The sequence below is a fragment of the Bison bison genome, unplaced genomic scaffold (assembly GCF_000754665.1).
Source record: "Bison bison bison isolate TAMUID 2011002044 unplaced genomic scaffold, Bison_UMD1.0 scf7180017864533, whole genome shotgun sequence".
Taxonomy (NCBI): domain Eukaryota; kingdom Metazoa; phylum Chordata; class Mammalia; order Artiodactyla; family Bovidae; genus Bison; species Bison bison.
This window is the reverse complement of record NW_011495082.1, coordinates 8,645,538-8,654,741: the sequence shown is the minus strand read 5'-3', so window position 1 is coordinate 8,654,741 and position 9,204 is coordinate 8,645,538. Positions and strand designations below refer to the sequence as shown.

The 9,204-nt window shown below is 38.0% G+C and overlaps 1 protein-coding gene across 1 annotated transcript in view; it reads right to left on the bottom strand.

The window, feature by feature from the left end:
- The window catches only part of ANKRD32 (ankyrin repeat domain 32), a 73,883-nt gene that overhangs the window by 64,363 nt on the left and 316 nt on the right, over positions 1–9,204 (bottom strand). The window lies entirely within an intron of this gene.

Genomic DNA, 9,204 nt, shown 5'->3' with positions numbered 1-9,204 from the left:
TTTTCACTCTCCCCTTTCACCTTCATCAAGAGGCTTTTTAGTTCCTCTTCACTTTCTGCCATAAGGGTGGTATCATCTGCATATCTGAGGTTATTGATATTTCTCCCGGCAATCTGGATTCCAGCTTGTGCTTTTTCCAGCCCAGCGTTTCTCATGATGTACTCTGCACATAAGTTAATTAAGCAGGGTGACAGTATACAGCCTTGACGTACTCCTGTTCCCATTTGCAAGCAGTCTGTTGTTCCATGTCCAGTTCTAACTGTTGCTTCCTGACCTGCATACAAATTTCTCAAGAGGCAGGTCAGGTGGTCTGGTATTCCCATCTCTTTCAGAATTTACTAAATTATTCCTAATCTAGATTTCTTAACTGTGCTACATGTTACTTTCATCCCCTACAAAGTAGACTGAACAAAATTACAGTTTCAAATTTAGAGTCATTAATTTCTATTTAAATGAAGTTCAAAATGTACTCTGTATTTGAGATGGCACATTTATTGGCCAAGAAAAAGAAAATTCACAACATTTCTAGTTAGAAAAATAGTTGTTAAATAGAGGAAAACAACAGAATGGGAAAGACTAGACATCTCTTCAAGAAAATTAGAGATACCAAGGGAACATTTCATGCAAAGATGGGCTCGATAAAGGACAGAAATGGTATGGACCTAACAGAAGCAGGAGATATTAAGAAGAGGTGGCAAGAAGAGGTGTACAGAAGAACTGTACAAAAAAGAGCTTCACAAAAAAAAAAAGAGCTTCACAACCCAGATAATCACGATGGTGTGCTCACTCATCTAGAGCCAGACATCCTGGAATGTGAAGTCAAGTGGGCCTTAGGAAGCATCACTACAAACAAAGCTAGTGGAGGTGATGGAATTCCAGTTAAGCTATTTCAAATCCTGAAAGATGATGCTGTAAAAGTGCTGCACCCAATATGCCAGCAAATTTGGAAAACTCAGCAGTAGCCACAGGACTGGAAAAGGTCAGTTTTCATTCCAATCCCAAAGAAAGGCAACGCCAAAGAATGTTCAAACTACCACACAATTGCACTCATCTCACACTCTAGTAATGCTCAAAATTCTCCAAACCAGGCTTCAGCAGTACGTGAATCGTGAACTTCCAGATGTTCAAGTTGGTTTTAGAAAAGGCAGAGGAACCAGAGATCAAATTGCTAACAAATGCTGGATCATCAAAAAAGCAAGAGAGTTCCAGAAAAACATCTATTTCTGTTTTATGACTGAGTGGATCACAATAAACTGTGGAAAGTTCTTCAAGAGATGGGAATACCAGACCACCTGACCTGCCTCTTCAGAAACCTGTATGCAGGTCAGGAAGCAACAGTTAGAACTGGATATGGAACAACAGACTGGTTCCAAATAGGAAAAGGAGTACGGCAAGGCTGTATATTGTCACCCTGCTTATTTAACTTATATGCAGAGACATCATGAGAAATGCTGGACTGGAAGAAACACAAGCTGGAATCAAGACTGCCGGGAGAAATATCAATAACCTCAGATATGCAGATGACACCACCCTTATATCAGAAAGTGAAGAGGAACTAAAAAGCCTCTTGATGAAAGTGAAAGAGGAGAGTGAAAAAGTTGGCTTAAAGCGCAACATTCAGAAAACGAAGATCATGGCATCTGGTCCCATCAATTCATGGGAAATAGACGGGGAAACAGTGGAAATGGTGTCAAACTTTAGTTTTCTGGGCTCCAAAATCACTGCAGATGGTGACTGCAGCCATGAAATTAAAAGATGCTAAATCATTGGAAGGAAAGTTATGACCAACCTAGATAGCATATTAAAGAGCAGAGACGTTACTTTGCCAACAAAGGTCCGTCTAGTCAAGGCTATGGTTTTTCCAGTGGTCATGTATGGATGTGAGAGTTGGACTGTGAAGAAAGCTGAGCACCAAAGAACGGATGCTTTTGAACTGTGGTGTTGGAGAAGACTCTTGAGAGTTTCTTGGACTGCAAAGAGATCCAACCAGTCCATCCTAAAGGAGATCAGTCCTGGGTGTTCACTGGAAGGACTGATGCTGAACCTGAAACTGCAATACTTTGGCCACCTGATGTAAAGAGTTGACTCACTGGAAAAGAGTCTGATGCTGGGAGGGATTGGGGGCAGGAGAAGAAGGGGACAACAGAGGATGAGATGGCTGGATGGCATCACCTACTCCAACAAGAATTTGAGTGAACTCGGGGAGTTGGTGATGGACAGGGAGGCCTGGCGTGCTGCGATTCATGGGGTCGCAGAGTTGGCCACGACTAAGCGACTGAACTGAAGTATCAATGGTATTCAAAAACTTTACAAAAACATGCTGTTGCTAGAAATCATGATTTAGTCTAATGCAGAACACATATTAACACACAAAGCCACATGGGAATTATAAGGCATACAACCAAAACCAGGGAGAAAAACCGCTATCACTAATTTCAGGGAATGACAAAGCCTTTAAGAAAATTTCCTAGAGAAAATAATAGGTCTTTTCAGAAACACGGAAACCTATCTGTGAATACCACCTTGGTATTCTAATGGAAAGGCAAATCTAATTGTTTTTATAGTTCCTGAAAGTCATTTTCATCAGAGGAATACAAGTGTTTTAACCATATACATTTCACCCACTACTAGTATTTTATTTACGTATTTAAGAGTCTGAAAAACAATTTAGTAGGTATTTCAAGAAAAATGCTGCCAAAGAAGGGAAGTTTGAGTAGCCTTTAAAATCTTTCCCACGTGGCTATTTTTAAGTGCTTGGACTTCCCTGGGTCCAGTGGCTGAGAATCTGCCTGCTCATGCAGGAGACATGGGTTCAATCCCTTGTCCAGGAAGATTCCACATGCTGTTGGGCAACTAAGTCCATGCGTCACATCTACCAAAGCCCATGCTCCCTAGAGCCTGTGCCCCACAAGAGAAGCCACTGCAGCGAGAAGCACAGGCACGAGGGAGTAGCCCCTGCTAGCTGAAACTAGAGAAAGCCCATGCAGTGAAAAGCCAGTGCAACCAACCTACCAACCAACAACTTGGAAAAACAAAAGAAAAGTAAAAACATAAAATAAAATGCCCACATAGAGAAACTACTATTAAGTAACAGGAAAACACAGAAAGCAACAACAACAAAATCACTGTAATGCTCCCAAAAAGTCTGATTTAAAGGTTATTTTAGGGGTTTCCCTGGTGGTCCAGGGGCTAAGCATCTGCCTTGTAATGTAGGGAACGCTGGTTTGATCCCTGATCCTGGAAGATCCCACATGCTGCAGGGCAACTAAGCCCATGCGCCCAGAGCCCGTACTCCACAGCAAGAGGAGCCACTGCAATGAGAACCCTATGCACTGCAACTAGAGAGTAGCCCCCCAGTCTCTGCAGCTATAGAAAGCCTGCACACAGAAATGAAGACCCAGTGCTGTCAAAAACAAAACAGAAAAAAAGATTGTTTTCAATAAATAGTATTTTAAATAGTAGTTTTCTGCTTCCTGAGAACTTAATATGCTATGAAGAAATATAAGGGAAAAAAATTATCATTATGTTCCTCTTTTATATCAAGTTAGGAACAGCTATTTCACAATTTGAATGTTTATTATTAACAAGGTGACATTTTAACGTATTTTAGATTGATGTACAAATTATTAAACGATTTGGACTTATTAGAGTTGTATACAATGCAAAGTTTCCATCCTAAATCATACTGTCCTTATGATGGAATAAATACAGCCGCCTTGGATATTTAACAGCCTTTTCTATCAAAGCAAGAGTCCACAGTAAAAGGAAAACAGGGCCAACTGTGCTCAGTGGTAGAAATCAAGAAAACCTTTTTAAAGCAACTTCTTTCCTTTGAAAAACAATGAAAATGAAACTGATATTAAACAAGCAAAGAGGAAAAGTGAGTAAGAAACACAGGTAAAGAAGTTAGACTTCCTGATTCAAAGCGCATGAAAATATAAGTGTTAAAAAACAAATCAAAACATAGAAAATTAACAAGTTTATCAGAAAAACTGTGCTATTAGCTAAATTTCCAAAGAATCTCAAATCACAGTGATGGCACACAATAACTAGCAGTTTTGTTTTTTTTTTAAAGAACAAATTCCATTAATCTAATAGAGTCCTATAATAAAATGATCTACTTGAACAGAATTCACAATACATTTAGCAATCCTTCTTAACATCACATCATATGATAAACTAATAACCACAGGTCTAAGTCATATAGTTACAAGGGAAAATAGTTATCTATATTTGTAGGAATAGACATATACATACATAGATATTAAGTATTTGTTTATACTTAAAAAATTAGTGGCTTAATGTCTCTTCCTATGATCCTACAGGAGTAAGAAAACAATAAATAATAGCCTGATATACCAGTGAACCCAAAGAAAGTACTATACAAAACTGGTGTTAATACCTATCAATTACCCAGATAATTCAAAGTGAAGTTTTGTGCTGGTAATAGGTTCTGGGATACGGAGGATGAAGAGCTAACTGCTAGAAGTCTTCCCTCAGGAAATAAGGTAAATAAACTGCGATATAATTGTTCCAGTAGTATTTCCAGAAATTAGATATTTTTCTAGAACTTGTAGGGGGTAATCCTTGATGTATTCACACAGAAGATACTACCCTAAGATAATAACAGGAAAAGAAAAACAACAAAAAACCCCCACAGCATTCATTTTTAAGTTAAATGCATTATCTTTACTGTCAAAAAGTTTAAAATTATACATGAGATTTTCAGTTAAAGAAGATGCTCTTATATTAATTTTCAAAACTTTTGCAATAATTAAAAAGGAATCTAGTTGCTTACCTTGAATCATATAATACACACAACTAAGGAAATAATGAATTCGAACAGAGCTGGCATTTACAAAGAACAAGCAACTGTCCCTGTGGTGTGGACTTTCCCAAAATATCTCCCACATGGGCCTATCCTTGATGCCTGACATTCCTCTGCAGTTGGCGCCAGTTAAAAATGCAAATTAACCTATAGCACTCATCATAATTAAGGACACTGTATACTAGCTTTTTAGGTCTATGAATTCTTTACAAAATGATACATAGCTAGAACACCTTTGAAGAATATGAAACAGAATATTTTAAGAGAACTCAAAGAAATAGAGGCAAGAATAGCGATATGAATAGAAAGGTATGGTATGGGAAAGAGTATGTAAGACCAGGGTGTAACAGTTGGGTGAAAGAGAAAAGTATGCCAAAAAGAAGTGCAAGGTTGCTTAAAGAGGTCTGGGATTGGAAAATAAGGATAAACCTTCCCTACTCTACTCTGCATTATAATTTTTCTTTTATGATCAGACACAGATTATTATAGAAATATGAGAACATAATGCATCTTAAAAACTGTATGCTATTAACTAAGATAAATAAGGTATTTATTAAAAAGTTTAACTTATGTTTGTATTTAAGAATTAAAATTTCCCTCAAAATAACTTTTACTGATTTATGTTTTAATTATAATTAATACATGATGATAGAAAATTTGAAAAATACTACAAAGTATATAGAAAGGTTAAAATCTTTAATTCCTTTATAATACCACTGTTAATATTTGGGACAGGGGAGGGATCTGACTTGAAGGTTTTATGGATGTGTGTAAAAAAAATTAAAAAATAAAAATTTATATAGTCTGTATCTTTTATATGATGGTCTTTTTCTACACTACTGAATATTTTGCCATTTTAAGGCAATGGGTTGAAAACTAGTAGTTTCTTAATGTTTGCTCTTCAGTGAACTATTTTGATTTTAAACCTAAGGAAAATCACCATTAAAACTTCCTTCTTTTGGAAAGGACATACTAAGCCTTAAACCCAATCCATATTGGTGCTTTGAATTAAAGAGTTTTAAAAGATTTTCAGGACTTCTCTTATCTAACAGCATTTAATTGGGAAAGTAAATACTACTAAAACTGAAGTCAATGTAATCAACACTACAAAAGGAATACACAAATCACAAAACTCATTTTGTTTGAGTAAAATCCTGTTTGGCTCCAAATGCTATTAAAATCTGCACCCTCTTCCCCTATGAGGTTTCAAAGGTGGCTCAGTGGTAAAGAATCCACCTACCAATTCCCGAGATACAGGTTTGATCCCTGGGTCACGGAAGATCTGGAGGAAGAAATGGCATCCCACTCCAGTATTCTTGCCTGGAAAATTCCACGGACAGAGGAGCTGGCGGGCTATAGTCCATTGGGTCACAAAGAGTTGGGACACAATTGAGCACACATGTACATGCACGCTTGGCCTAGAAGCCAAATCAGGCCTTTGGCTTAATATAAGTCAGCTGGGCTTTAGAAAAGAAAAAAAAAATTTTTTTTTAAAGCTGCAGTATCTTTTCCTGTTCCCTTCTTCAAAGATCAGGGATCCAAAGCATTTAACTGGCAAAGTAAATAATATTCAAATTGAGAAAAGTCAAAGTGCTGGATCTCAGTTTAACCAACACTACAAAAGGAATACCCAAATTACAGAACTCATACTGTGAGAGTGAAATCCCATTTGGCTGAATGCTATAACATCAAATGGAGTTTAGGAATTCTGCAGCCTCTTGGCCTAGGAGCCATATTAGGCTTTTTGGCTTAATATAATTCACCTGAGCATTACAATTTTTTTTTTTTTCTTTTAAAGCTATAGTATCTTTTCCTGTCCCATCCTTCAAAGATCAGGGACATGAGTGAGTAAATTAATTATTTGACTAAGGTCACCAATGGTGAGACTTCAGGGATATCCTTACCTCAATGACATTGTTTGGGAAAGAAGCAGTCATATCAGTCTCTTTGATGACTGATCTAGCAGTACAGGGAAGAAATGGAGAAGTAGCAGCAAAGTGACTGTGTCGAGGACAAAATGAGGACTCAGGGGAGATATCCAATCTATTTGGGCACTATACAAGGCATAGGTTGGACTAGAGATGTTAATTTTAGGGATAAAGGGGCCTTAAGGGAAGCAAGGTGAATGAAAGAGATGCTGAGGGATAAAAGATGGACAGAAGACATTGGTTAGCCATGGGGGATGAAGTCACAGCTGCTTTAGTATTCTAGGAACTTTGTATTACTTAATAGGAGCAAACAGTTTAAGATTGACGTAGCAGGATTCTGGGGTTTATTTACTTCATAAATGTTCATTTTCTTCTTAAAAATTAAAGTGCTATTTACAGTTCTTGTACAGATGAGAATGGGGTACCTGAGAGATTAAAAAGTAGCTCAAGGGTACATAGCTAGAAAATGGAGAAATCAACATTCAAAATCTAAGCCTCTGTCTGCAAAAACTATATGCCTTTTCTACAATACACTTTGACTTTAATTTCAGAATCTAGTTAGATACTTTTAACATTATAATTTTAAAAGGCAACCTACTTTCAGAGAAGCAAAGAGAAACCTCATAAGATAAGGAATCTACTGTGAGGGTGAAGAGACATTTAGTTGTTAGCACTGAAAATATCTATGCTAATTACAATTTAATTTCAGAAAAATAATATCAGTGTCTAAAATTTCAAAGCGTTTTTAGGAACAATCCAAAGAGTGCCAGTTTTTTCTTATGAAAAGTTTTCATTATTTTCCTCTCAAAGTGGATTTGGTATTAATTATTCACTAGACTAATTCATATGGGCTTTTCTCCTCCATCAAAAACAAAACAGTTTATTTCAAAGTAATGCTGGTATCAAGAAAGTAAGAAGTAAGTGAATTTAAAAGTCTCAGGAATATTCTACTTTTAAGCAGTAAGAGGTTTTAAAAGGTAAGAAATAGTACATAGTAAATTTTAGAGCACATATTTCCTATTAGCATATTTAAGGAGAGTCAAGTAACATACTGTTTTAATTTATATTTTTGAGAAAGAGTGTTGTTTTTTCAGAGCCTATATGGAATTACTGATTTTATTTTTAAAATGTTTCCCTGAAATAGTGTATTTAGAGTAATTAACCAGGCAAATACTGTCTAGTTAGTTATACTATTGGTTTTCTTAAAAACGTTTTTGGACATTAGTGGAAATCTTCAGAGTTCTGAATCTTGACTATGAAAAAACCCACATCTGACCACGTTTTCAAAGACCGTTTTACATGATTTATGCTTTCTGCTTTAAGGAAGCAAGAAAATGTTACATGATATAATTAAACCACAGTCAATAATGAAAAAGAAAATCTACTTAGAAAACAGATCTAAGAGCATATTTTGCATTACTGAAGGCTATCTTCAATATTCAAGTACTTAAAACATCCTAGTTCATTTAAATTAACACGGAGTTAACTTAGACATAATCAAGGTAACTCCCTTATAAAAATCCCCCTAAACACCTGCAGGACGGGTTCGTCAAACTTGCCAAAAATGGGAACACCTTGCGCATCAATAGGTACTTCTAGGAAATGAGGCATAACATAATAACATAAGTCCCCAAAAGTTTATAAGACACAAGAGCCTGTCACACCTACACTGGAAATTAGGTTTAAATTTTCATTCCTTGTGTCTTAACGATAACTGTTCTGTTCTTTCTGGTATAGGATATTCATTCGTACAAAAGAGCTTGACGCTTCCAAAATCAAGTTTCATCTGATTTCCGGGTCAAATCTTGAAAGGAAGTACTCAAAACATAACAAGTTTTCTGTCAATATTTAATCAGAGAGGCTTTGGGGGGGGGGGGAGGAGGCGGAATCTCAGGATAATCCCTTCGCCTTGGTCCCTGCCTTCAAACAGCTGAGATACCATAATCCCCAGAAACACAGCCCGCCCCAACCCCCGCCTTCTTTAGGGAGACGTGTGAGTGTGTATGTGCGTATTTCAAGGCCTACAGGAGCCGCAGAGAGACGTTCTTGAACCGTTTGAGATTTGTTTATAATTCTACCAGGAAGAAGGAAAAATAAATAAACGACGGCATTTGCCTTTTCATAGGAAGGTGGGCCTGGGGGAATTCCCAACCACCTGCACTGACGCTAAGTTATGGAAAAGCAGCCAAGAAGCCGGGACTCGGGGAGACGCGTCCCAGGCGGTTCTATGGAAACGAGAGACGCGAGTGGCCTAGCGCCTTCCCGGCAGTAGAACGAGCTGCGCAAACGGAAGGCATGGGAAGCCGCTCCAGCCGCCCGCACAAGCAGAGGCGCCGGGGGGCCCGTTGCCCGCCGCCACACGACCCCACCGACGCGGGCAAGCCGCGGCCGCGGGAAGCGCCAGAGGCAAGTGCGGTCGCCGCTCCCCTGCCCCGGCGCCTTCCCACA